The sequence below is a fragment of the Rattus rattus genome, chromosome 7, assembly GCF_011064425.1.
Source record: "Rattus rattus isolate New Zealand chromosome 7, Rrattus_CSIRO_v1, whole genome shotgun sequence".
Taxonomy (NCBI): domain Eukaryota; kingdom Metazoa; phylum Chordata; class Mammalia; order Rodentia; family Muridae; genus Rattus; species Rattus rattus.
This window is the reverse complement of record NC_046160.1, coordinates 26,444,581-26,457,661: the sequence shown is the minus strand read 5'-3', so window position 1 is coordinate 26,457,661 and position 13,081 is coordinate 26,444,581.

Genomic DNA, 13,081 nt, shown 5'->3' with positions numbered 1-13,081 from the left:
ATAACTTAGATCAGTCCTTGACTCCAGAGCTATGCTCCTCATGTAACTGTGTAGAGAAATGTGGGCTGGTCCCTGCTAAGCAAGAGTACTCTTTATCAAGGGCTGGTCAGTAACTGAAACCCATATGATATGCTATCTCTCAGTTGTCATCTCCAGCTTGGTCCCTCTATCCCCCTCCCCATCCCTATTGTAACCCTAACCCTTTGCCTGTGCCAAATCAGTCTTCTGTGGTGAGCCAAGGATAGCCATCCAGGATTCCTTTGGTGCCAGCTTACACTTTTGTCTTTAACCTTTTTCAAGGTTCTAACTCTAGAAAATAGGTCAATAGCATCAAGGTCAGCCTGCTTCGTGAGTAGAGGCACATTGTATCTTTCTCTTCTCCCTTAACTTCCCTTGTCTCTCCACCCTTTGCATGTTAGACACATTCCTCCCTTCTCATAGCCTGTGAGTCTTCATGCCAAATACATAATATATTAAAAATATGTATGCATGTGTTTAACATATGTGCATATATTTAAACATAGAATTCACATATGAGGGAAAACATGTAATTTTGCCTTTCTGAGTCCATCTTATTCACTCAACATGATCATCTACAGTTCTATCTACTTTCCTATAAATGACACTTTTTTTCTCATTACAGCTGAATTGTGTATACGCGGCATTTTTTACTTTATCCATTCTGTCATTGATGCTTCTTTAGGCTGGGTTTGTACCCTGGATATTGTGTTCCAATCTCACTCTTCACCAGATCTCAAAGGTCATTTATTAGTTCAGTATACATTTGCTGATGCCGCCTGCCTCTCCAGCTTCAAGAGGAGCATGACTGGCTTTTGCTGGGGGGCGGCCACGCAGGAGGCAGCCTGGTTTCTGATCTCCTGAGGAATGTGGAGCCCATGTTATTACCATCACAGATGTATTTCCAGGATCTGAGATCAATCTGCCACTGTTGAGGAGGACTCAGAGAAGGAGGCGGCTCAAAGCCGAGCGCCAGCCTTCTGTTTCCTATGCCACTATCGATTCTGTGCAGTTCTGGGAAAGCTGCTGCTGCTGTCCTAGCCTCCGCCCCCTCTTCTGTTGATTGGATGGGAGACTAAATGGCATCTCCATCTCCCTCACACCCAGAGTGCCGTGCCACACTGACCTGCTCTAAAAGGCTTTGTCTTTTCTCTTCACCAGTGACATCGAGGAACAGCCAATCCAGAGGGCTTCTTAGGCTCTCCCCAGATTCCCAGAGAACCTCCTAATCACACTGGCTTTTGGAGATTTCCCTGGGTAGACCCGTGACCCACGCACCTCCCTGTCAAGGTCCTGTCTCATTTTCCAGGTCCAAGAAGATGAATGCTCCGCATTTGCACCAAGGGAATGGAGTATTTCTTCAAGGAAGTTAATAAGATTGTATATTTTAGCCTCAGGGCACCAGAGAAGGGAAAGAAAAATTCCCTGAAACAACATGTCTCTTGTTTAATAAAGTTTTATTATTATTATATATGAGTGTGTGGGAAAGAGAAATCTATATCTGTTCTTCACCATCGCAGCTTTATTGGTTCTGAGCTTAAAAAATCAGTTTGGTGACTAACAGAATAAAGGAACCGACTGACCGGTGATTTTTAATATTTGGCTCTTCCAGGAAGCAATCTAATAGAGTAAGGGCTTATTGGAAAGTGTAGATGATGTGAAATAAGTTACACAGGGGGGTGGGCTACGCTGGCCCACACCTTGGGAGGACAGGCAGATGCCACAGGAGGCTGCTTTGTGCTAGCCAGCCCAGCTCACTGAACACCTCAGCCTTGGGAAACACAGGGCTGCTGGAATGTTACTTGTCACACATTTCTCCCACTAAAGCTTTGTTTTATGTAAAATTTAAATTTGCCAGCTGAAAACATCAGTAATCATCCACCACTGTTAGAGCATTTTCCTTTAGGCTCTCTCTGCTCCTTTGTAGTCAAGTGTGCATGCTCTCTGTCCCTCTGCCTCTGCCCCTGCATCCCTGTTTCTCTCTGTGTGTTTATGTGTGTTCTTTTCTCTCTCTCTCTCTCTCTCTCTCTCTCTCTCTCTCTCTCTCTCTCCTTCCATTGTGTGTATATGTGTATGCATCTGTTTGCATGTCTGTCTGTCTCTCTCTCTCTCTCTCTCTCTCTCTCTCTCTCTGTGTGTGTGGGGGCACACGCGCGCATGTATGTCTGTTTCTTTCTGCGTGTCTCTGTCTGTGTGTGTGTCTGTATGTCCATGTCTATACATATCTACTGAAGTCTTGTGTCCTGTTCTGTGGCTGAGATCTCAGCTGATGAACCCTGTGCCCTCTTGGAGCCAACCAAGCAAGTGATCAAAACATCTTCCGATCATCCCAGTGATTCCACAAGATGCTGGGAAGAGTTGTTTTAGGTCTAGTGGTGTCGGTCACTGACTCCTTGGGAACAGAAAGTGATTTCTGAAGCCTACACTCTCAGCTCAGACTCTCCCCCCTCTATTTCTTGTCTCCTTTTGCATACTAAGTGTTCTAGAGTAGTGTAGAGTCGCTATTGTTGTGATAAAGCATATAACCAAATAAACTTGTAGGGAAAGGGTTTTATTTCACTCACAGCTCTATACAACTGTGCATTATTAAAAGCAGTAAGGACAGGAACTCAAGCAAGGCAGGAACTACAGGAAGGAGCTGATGCAGAGGCCATAGAGGAGAGCTGCGTACTGGCTTGCTTCCCATGGCTTGCTCAGCCTGCCTTCTTATAGAACTGAGAATCACCTGCTCAGGGATGGCACCACTGGGCCCTCCCCATTAATCACTAAGGAAATGCCCTACAGCTGGATCTTATGGAGGCATTTTCTCAACTGAGGCTTCCTCCTCTCTGACGACTCTAGCCTGTGTCAAATTGACAGAAAACTAGCCAGGACACTATGTATACAAACAAGTATCAGAAACCCCATATTAAATGAAAATATATTAATTTGAAATTAGCCTTTTCAGAGTATAGTAGAAGGTCTGACTGTTTTTACATGTCAAAGTAATACTTTGTGGTTTGGTAGCATGAGCTAAACCTGGGAGATGGGGAATAATGACAATGTGGACTGAGAATGATGAAATGTGGGATAAAGGGACAGAGCCTGTGCAGGAGAAGCACCAGAGCTCAGCCATGAAGTAGGTAACTATGGTCTTGCTCTGTTCTGCTCCACTGGGGCTATACTCAGTTCTGAAATACCTGAAGTGATGGGCAGTCAGGGAGGGTCCCCTCCCTTTGACTCATCTTCTATCAGCAATGAGGTGCACATGACTTCTGAAACACATGAGACACATCCACAAAACCTCAGAAGCATAAGTCTGTAATGATGTGATTACACACATCAAATACAGAAACTTGATACTGCTTTGAATAAAGATTCCCCTCTACATCTTAGATTACCCAACAGCTCAAGGCTAAGACAATGGGCTTCCTTTGGTCTCCATAGAGTCAGCTACCTTTCATTCTTTGTTCTCTTGGTGGGGAAAGGAGTGATAACTGAAGACTAAAAACACAGAGCTGGTAACTGAAGTCAAAAGAGGGTTTTTTAATCTAAATGGCTGTCTACTTGGCTTGACTGTCAAAGACCCAGATTCTACTTCTCAGAAAAAGAGAAGAGGCATGTTGAAAGGCATGCTAAGCTTTTCTGTAGGAAATGTAGGACAGAATGGCTGGTGAGAATGTCAGGGATACATTGTCATTTAGCAGAGTTGAGTAATCTCTTTGATGGGTGAGACATTTGGGCCAAGGCTTTGGCTTGATCCTCCAAGGGAGGGTGTCTTGCTTTCCCCTACCTTTCCCCTGCCAGGAAACAGAATGAAGTGAGCATCAGTACAGTGGAGGTCACCATGTGCATCTCTGTTTCCAGAGCCTGGGCCCTCTGTCCTAGGGTTATTCATCTTAGTGAAAGCCATTGGAAAACTCAACCCTTCTAATTCCTTTGCATTGAGTTTTCATTACACTTTAAACATTGTCATGGATAGAATTAATGAGCAGAGGCCTACTGGATATTCAGCCAGAATTCTCAGAACCCCAAAGGTCTTGACTCTGAGAGCTTGGGACCACTTGTCACTTAAATGATCCATAATTTTGTTTCTGATTAGTACTGAGTAGTAAGTAGTCCCAGCAGCAGCTCTGGAGACACTTTGGCCTTCCGCTTGGCCACGAGCTTGTTTGCCTCACTCTGCCTTGTGTCTTATCGGCACAATTCAAGCCCACTGGGTCCTTCTGAGGTGGTAGCTCATGACTTCAAAGGACAAACGCAACTTTGGAGACATTCTAAGTTTCAGGCTCATCTTCATAAGATAGAAAACAAATGCCTCCTCTCATGGTTAACCAGAAAAACCCTTTAGCCCTCAAACTTTCCTGCTATATTCCTGCTGCCTAGAATTTTATTACTAGAACTTGACTCCTTTGGGATTAAAAGGCATTTTAGTCTTTTAAAGTCCTTTATTAAAATGCAAAGACATCTAGGAAGGTTGAAACCTTATATTACCAACAAGAATTTGCAGTCATTGAGGGCAGGAAATACAACTTAAATGCCTTCTCCTATATATTAAATTCTTAGCTGCCCATGACTCCTAAAAGGTTAAGTCATTCTATACAATCAGGGTGCTTAGCTTGCTGAAGGCTTAGCTTTTGTAAATCTAATTTGAGCAACAAGAAATATTTTGGATTAAAGCCTCATCTAAAATGTTCACTCTGTTCTGCCTTCTTAAATGCAACCCGTGAAATGCAATAAAACACTTTCTTAATGAATCACCGTTATTATTGTGAGCTTTCCCTGTTATCCTTCAGACCGACTTCGTCTCCATCTGTTACTACAGGCAGGGCTATCTGCCCCTTCTATAGCCCTTCTTGCATTTGCTTTTTGGCTTTTGGTCTGCTCCAGACTGACACTATCTCTCCTTGTTCACACCAAAGTGCTTACTTTAAGTATTGTTTCTCTCTTCTAACACATCCTTATAATCTCTGTTGGTGGGAAATAACATCGTTAGGCTTGAGGGCTGAAGTGTCTGTGACTAAAACAAAAATAGATTGACTTTTAATGAGAAGTTTTCCTACGGGTAGCAGTAACAATTTTATTACTCTCATAGGCCATGGGTGCTGTGTGTGGTATACAGGGCTTTGATCCCAGCACTGGGGAAGTAGAGACAAGAGGATCTCTCTGACCTCCAGGCCAGTCTAGTCTATGTAGCAAGTTCTAGGCCATCTAGTGCCACATAGTGAGAACCTGTCTCAAAATAACAATATAAGATATTTCTACTTTCCTCTGATTCACAGCTGTTATTTGGATAAGTGAGGTTGTCACATAACAGGGAGGGTTATTTTTTTTTCTTCTAAAGATAACAAGAAGCCAAGATGTTCCACTCTAAAGTATAAAGGAATTGGTATCGGTTGGCAGTCTTTGAGCTTAATATCTGTCCAGTCTATAAAATATTTTCTCAAAATCAATTATGGCTCGGTTCTAAGAATGAAGGAGTATGCTCTAAATAATTACTTCAAGATCATAAAATAAGGACAATAGTAGGCAAATCAAGACCTGTGACTCCTCCTATTTCCAGAGAAAACGTGGACAACATGAGCTGCTACACAGAGATGGAACTGGAGTGAACTCTGATACTCATAGCAGCTATCAGATGCTTTTGTTGGCCACCTTCTCCAATTATTAAACTAACAAGTTATGAACTGTGGACAAGTCACATAAGCAATACTGAAATATTACTATTCCTTTTATAATCAATATGCATTCTGTCTGCCTCAAAATAACCACTAATTTGGGGTTTTGATAAATGAAACATAATAATGAATTGATTTTTTTTTAGAATATCACTGTCATGGTATATGAGCTCTTGAGCTCAACTGTTATAATCATTTTATCAGAGAGTGAATATGAAATATTTAGTCTAATACATATAAAATAATGTACTCAGTGTTAGCTAAGGAAAGTGCACACACACACACACACACACACACACACACACACACACACACACAGCCTTACATTTAATATGCCTTAATCAGCTCAATGGCTGGGCCAATGACAAACTTCCATGCTGCCTACACCTCCCCTCTGATACTCCTGAATTATTACTTTCTAAAAATCTATGTTTCATGTTTTCTACCCGAGACCCAGTGGGGGAAGGGGCGGGGCTGGGGCTGCTCTTCCCTGGCCCTTACCTGATTGATACGCCTCTCTTCCTGTAGCTCTCAGCCCAGTTCTTATTCCTCTTCCCACATGGGGATTCTTCTTCTTTTCTTCCCGCTCCTGCCTTTCTTGCCCAGGATCCTAAAAGCCCCGCCTCTGTCTCTCTGCCTAGCCAATGGCTGCTGGCAACTTTATTTACCAATCAAAGCCACCTGAGAACAGGGACCTTCAGCATCTTACGTGCAAATTTCCGTGTAATTTTGGGAACCCAATTAACATTATACAAGCAATAAACCAAATCCTCAACTATAACAGACATCAAAAATATCATCTATATGCATATATGTTTACATATAAAATAATTTTTAGTTATTATGTCTTAACTGGGGGGGGCGCATAACTCTTCATTTTATTATCTTCTAAGTAAGTGTCCTGTGTCACACACACACACACACACACACACACACACACACATTTTATAATGACAATCAAGTAATAGAGCAATTTGAAAGTGACTGTCATCTGAACAGCTACCCTGAGTGACTCTTTGGTTCTCTGAGCACTGCTCACTGACCTTCCTCCTGATGCTCTCTAATTTCCTCCACAATATAGTTTTCTTCTTTACGTATCAGTCTCATCAACACAACTGCATATGTTTTCTTCAAGCATCTTTGACTTTCCCTCATTTGGCCTGTACTGATGCTCCATGAACTTCTTTGAATGAAGAGTGGAGTAAACAAATGGGTCCCGTGGCTCCTAGATGGTCCATTAAAGGGTTCTACTGGTGGGCAGTGAGACAACAAAGGTAAGTAAGATTCTCACCTGGCCCTTCGTAATCAGACAACATCACACAAAAGTTTGGAACCACTGAAGGGTTTCCTCTCACATACAACATGGGCTCAATATTTCCTTGTTCAAAAAGAGAATACAGGATTGGATGGATGACAGTAAACAGAACAAATTATTACAAGACTGATTTTGTCCTAAGCAAGGATTTAGCAAGGGCTGATACTAAGCCCTGAGGATTGTCCTGAAGTCAGAAAACAGAAGCAAGAGAAGCTTAGACATTGTATAACCTGCCTTTTTCATTTCCCAGATTAAAAAGTGATTTTCCAAAGACACAGGGAAGTTAACCCTGAAGCCTGGGTTGAACCTGAGAGGTTTTATAATTCAGCCTGGGACTGCTCCTTTATCAGTAGTCTTCCCAGGGATGCAGCCTATATCCATATGATGATGTTTTATGGTTAGATAATAGAAGATGAGGGTGGAATATTCTTTATCTCAGTTACTTTTCTACTGCTGTGATGGGACATCATGAACAAGGCAGCTTATAGAAGTAGAGTTTATTCTTACAGTTTTAGAAGGCAAGTCCATGACCACTAGGGCACAGCAACCCACAGGCATGCACAGCCCTAGTGTAATAGCTGAGAGCTTACATCTTGATCTACAGGAATGAGTCAGAGATAGCTAACTAGGAATGGAGTGGACTTCTGAACACTTATAGACCTCTCCAAGTGACTCAGTGTCACACCTGCTAGCACTTCCAAAATAATTCCTCCAACAGGGGACTGAGTATTCAAGCATATGACCCTATGAAAGTTATTCTCATTCATACCATCACATTCCCTATTCCTTTGGTTGTCTTTTCCCCATATTCCATCCACTCTGTATGTTGTGCGAACTCACCTGCTTAGTAGAGCAACTAACCTTCTCCCAGAAATATGTGTGTCTCTAGAGACTTGGCTGCCCTGGGTGCTGGCTCACACTAACTCTGGTTTTGTTCAGTTGAATAAAAGCAAATCTTGCAACAGGCAACACATGCTTTCCTATTCTTGAATAATTGAAAGGCTGGGCCCCAAGTCCCAGCAGGCTAGGAACTGATGAGAAACAGAGAAGCAGGGGGCTTTGGCCAGTCAGTTTAGGAAGCTCCATAGGGAAACCTCATCTCTGGCTGTCTGTTCATGGAGTTCATAATCATATAGGAAATAACAGGTAGGGTATTGCAAAAATATATTTATCCACTGATCCAAGGCAAACTTGTGTTTCTGCCAGCAAATTAATCTATATGGCTAAAGCACTAAAAATGTGGACCTTTGTCCTCCGTCTTTAGGCCTGGGCTAAATAATCAAAGGAATTTTAAAAAGGACGCAAACTAGTACCTTCATATTGTTTTTCCCTGCTGTATTTATTTGATTTCATATTTTAATTAACTTTTTAGGTTTGCAAACAGAGTGATGGCTTTCATCATAACCGCCTGCACATGTGTTATTACAGTTTATTCTCATTAGTTCCCCTCCCCACAATGTCCCTCCCACACCTTTGTATTCTTTCAGGTGGACAGCTCTTTAGGAACAAGCCCTAATGCTCAGTTTATAAGTGAGAACTGAGCAAATACAACCTTTCAGATATTGATGTTTTCCTTTTCCAGGTCAGATAAAGATTATAAAACCCAAGTCACTCAAACATTCCTTCTTCCTGTTTTGGTTGCTGTTGCTCTGAAAATAAAAAAATAATGACCAAAACCTAATTGGCAAAGGGTTTATTTCAGCTTACATATATAGGTAGCATTATATCACAGAGGGAAGTTGGGGCAGGAGCTCAAAGCAGGAACCTAGAAACAGGAACTGAAACAGAGACTGTGGAAGAATTCCACTTACTGATTGCCCGCCCCCACAACCCCGTAGATTTCTTAGTTTAGCTTCACAACCCATGGCCACCTGCCCAATGGTAACACTGCCCACAGTTATCAGAGCTCTTTTACCTTAATTATGAATTAAGAAAATGTCCTATGGGCTTATTTATAGGCCAATCTGATTGGGACTGAGGGCGGGAGGGTGGGGGGAGATCATGTTGTCAATCAAGGTTCCCTATTCCCTGGCCACCATAGCTTATATCAAAGTATCAGAACCAGCACAATTCTGCACCATGTGAGGGAAGTCTTCTTGCTCCTTGAGATCACTGCATAACCAGACAGGACAGAGACCTGTGACAACCAGGGTGAAAAGTGTAAGTATTAGGCCTAGGACTTTTGTTTTCCATTCTAGGAGTGAAATGTGTTGCCTACTAGGATTGGCTCCTGCAGACTTTCTCCCTTGCTTTGTAGGGTCTCACTCCATCCATTGGGCAAACTTCAAATACAATCATATCATTCCACCATTTAAAACTTCTTTGTTAATAATTTTTTCATAACCCTTAGAGACACAAAACTCAGCCTTCTATTCTTGGCCATTCCTCTGAGCCTCTCTGTTCTTTCTTATACTGTTCTCACCTAGTACGACCACACCCCTAGCCATTTGGGAAGCTAGAGGTCTCTGTGGCTGTAGATGCCTCTTAGAACATTGGGGGTGAGTTCCTCAATAACCTTTAAAGCTTTGGCAAAAAGAATTTCTTTCAGAAAGTTCCTTGTTTCTTCCCCAAGGAAGTAAGCACTCTATGGTATATGTCTTCACTTCCCTTTGCCTCTGCCAAGTGATTGCTCCATTATAACAGGGTTATATGAACCAGAACCTATTAGGATGTCTGATTCAGAGCATGGTTTATTTAACCATTTACTATATTGTCAAGTAAATAAATGGTTGTACAACCGATGAGTCAAATCTAAACCACTAAAAAGTCCTTACTAATTTTTTTTTGACCCAGGGAGTGCTTATTTCATGTTTGTTACATGCCAGGTATGGTTCAAGGCACAGAAAACATAATAGTGAGGCCATGAGAAAAACTGAGTGAATAGGGTGAAATGCACCAAGTTAAAGGAAGCCTGTAATGAAGAAATCCATCAAACTGAGCTAAACACACACACACACACACACATATATACATATACATATACATACACACACACATATATATACATATACATCATATACATATACATATACATACATACACACACACATATACATATACATACACACACACACACACACACACACACACACAAACACACATGACATACATTGAAGGGAGGAGTTTAAAACTAAGTTCTGGCCACAAGAAGCTAGGACTAAATCTCAGCTAAGAGCCCCCTGATATTTATATTCTGCCAAATTTCCTTTTCTTTTGTACCCAAGTTCCTTAATGGTGTACACACTTAATTAGCTTTCTATTTTAATGCTATTTTGGCTGGTTCTAGTCTAATGTGGGTCAGGTATCATCAACTTATTTCCTTTGGTTAAATTCCTAAATGGAAAATTATTTAATCAAAATGTACATTTTTTTAAAGATTCCATGATGTACTTCCGTTCTGTTATCTCAAATGATTTCAGAAATTAAAAGGTCATTTCAGTGAAAATGAGTGTACTACTTTCTCATGTCATCAGCAGGACTACAAAAGCATGTGACATGTTGCTTTTTTTCATTGCCATTTTAGTAGACATGAAAAGGGCATGTGAACTGAAGTTTCCAGTGGGAAGGGGAAAACCACACCTATATTTAAAATTTTGCAAGACTAATTTACTAATTAGAATAACATGATTGTGGAGAACTGGAATGTTGTAAATAAAGAACTGATGTTATCAGTTATCAGTTATCAGAGTCCCATAGTAGTCACTCTGCCCATATTTATGTCTGACCTATGTTTTTTCAATTATCAGGTAAAACATTTAGAATGTATTAGTTAATAAATAACTATATTCTACCAATCCTAAGGCAAAGAATCTAATCTGATAACATTAAAATCAACAAGAGAGCCTTTCTTGCTGCTTTGCTGTAGCCTACCTACTTGATGCTCCTGCCAATATACTTGGAACGTGCCTCAATTTATGTCTTTCTTTGACTTGAGTGACTATAAAAGTTCATATAACCTCATCTGTATAGGAACATGTTTGTCATGGGAAACAGTCTGATCCCAGTTCCCCAGTCTTGCTTACAGGTCTGGTGCAGGATCAACCCTGTCTGATTCCCTTGAAAGGACATCAGTATTTTGTATAATACAAAATGTGTTTGTACACCAAGTTTGCATTCACTGATATTTCTATGACTTTTGTTTTTCATTTTAAAAACTGAATACAAAACATTGCTCTTTACCAGGAAGAAAGTGTTTACATTTTCAAATAGAGAACAGAGATTATATCTGAATCCAAGACAGCATGGTAGACTTCAAGAATCCATAAAGAGAGATGGACTATGAGGATTACTACAGCTGTAGTAGTGGACATCAAGTCAAGCCTACGAGGTTGACACATTGTATAATGTAAATATTGAATACTCAAGACAAAGAGGCAATATCACAAACACACAGGCCTAGGAAGGAATGCTGACTCACTGTCCAAGAACTTAGAGAATATAAATACTTTTCGCCAGGTTCCAGTGAATGACTTTTGTTTCTGTTTCTTTTTATGCTTGCTTGACTTTGCTGAGTAAATAGTCTGGATCTTACATCCTAGGTACTTCATTATTCCGCTTATTTTTATGTAGCAAACTAAATTACTAATCAAAGGCTTCACTTTTTCTTCCTTTTGTTGTGTGGAGATCAAATCTCACACAGGCTGCCGAGTTTTTTTTCCTCAGCCCAATAAAGCCTATGTAGGTCAATCATTTTATTTTGACAGATACTATCATGTTTAGCTATTTAAACCACTTATATAATTTTATGATGACGATTATAATTAGCATATAGGCTTCAAGTTCAATGTGGACTTTGCTCCAGAAGTCTCCTAAATTTCTTTCTTATGACTACTTTGCATTTCAAGTAGTAAATTAAGTTTGCGGCTGATGTGAGGTGGTCTGGATAATTGTTATCTTCCTTACAGTTTGGCATAGTTTTCCACTGGATATTAACCAAATATTATGTACTTCTGTTCCAATGGGCTCTCACATGTTTCTATCCCTAGAAACTGACGTACATATAGCATCTACTCTTTTTGACATGCAGTCCTATGAGTTCAACAAACAAGATTACATGGTGTTCCAATCAAGATGGAGAGAAATTTTCAATGCTATTATATGGTATGCTGCCTTGAAGTTAACCTTGCCTATCCTCAGCTTGTGACAGCCTTTGGATATATTATTATAGAGTTGTGCATCCGTGTGTGTGTGTGTGTGTGTGTGTGTGTGTGTGTGTGTGTGTGTGTGTGTATGTGTGTGTCTGTGTTTGTGTATGTGTGCATAAGTGTGCGTGTGTGTGTGTGTGTGTGTGTGTGTGTGTGCAGACTATGTCTGCACTTATGTGTCTATATATACACTTCCCATTTCTAGACTATCAGGTAACTAGATATGTTCACAATGTGCCCCTTTGAGTGTTGTTTCTTTCACTTGTTAGAACACATTTGCCTTTCACCCAGGGTGTAGCATGTATCAATAATTTAATCCTTTTTATTGCCAAACACTATCCATGTGCGTGGCTGCTCCATAGTTTGATTCTCCATCTACTACTTAAAACTCCATTTAAGTTGTTAGAGTTCAAACCTTTTGTGACTGAAGTATCTGCAAATACATGTGAACAGATTTTTGCGTGACAATAAGTCTTCATTCCTTTTGAGAAAATACAAGAAATTGCGATACTGCTTTTCAAAATGTCTGCCTGGATGCATTCCCAACTATACACAAGAGTTCCTGTTGGTCTACACAGCCATTGGTACTTGTCTGCCATCATTGTGGCCCATCTGTTTGATGTGGATCTCCTATCCAAGTACTAGGTAGGCCTGACCCTGCTTAGTTGTTAAGTTCAGAGCTAAGGCATGTTCAGTCCGGTATGACCACAGACTTGATGTGGATCTCTTTGTGGTTTAGATTTGCATTTTTTCTAACTAATGAGGATGAACAAACTAGTATGGCCTTATTTGCCATCAATATTTTTGATAAAGTATCTGTTCAAATATTTTTTCATGCTTAACTGGGTTGATTGCTTTCCTTACTTAGTTTCCAAAGTAATTTATGTATTCTGGACAGCAGTGCTTCATAGTTGCCAATAATTTCTCCCAAGCTTGTATTTTCATTT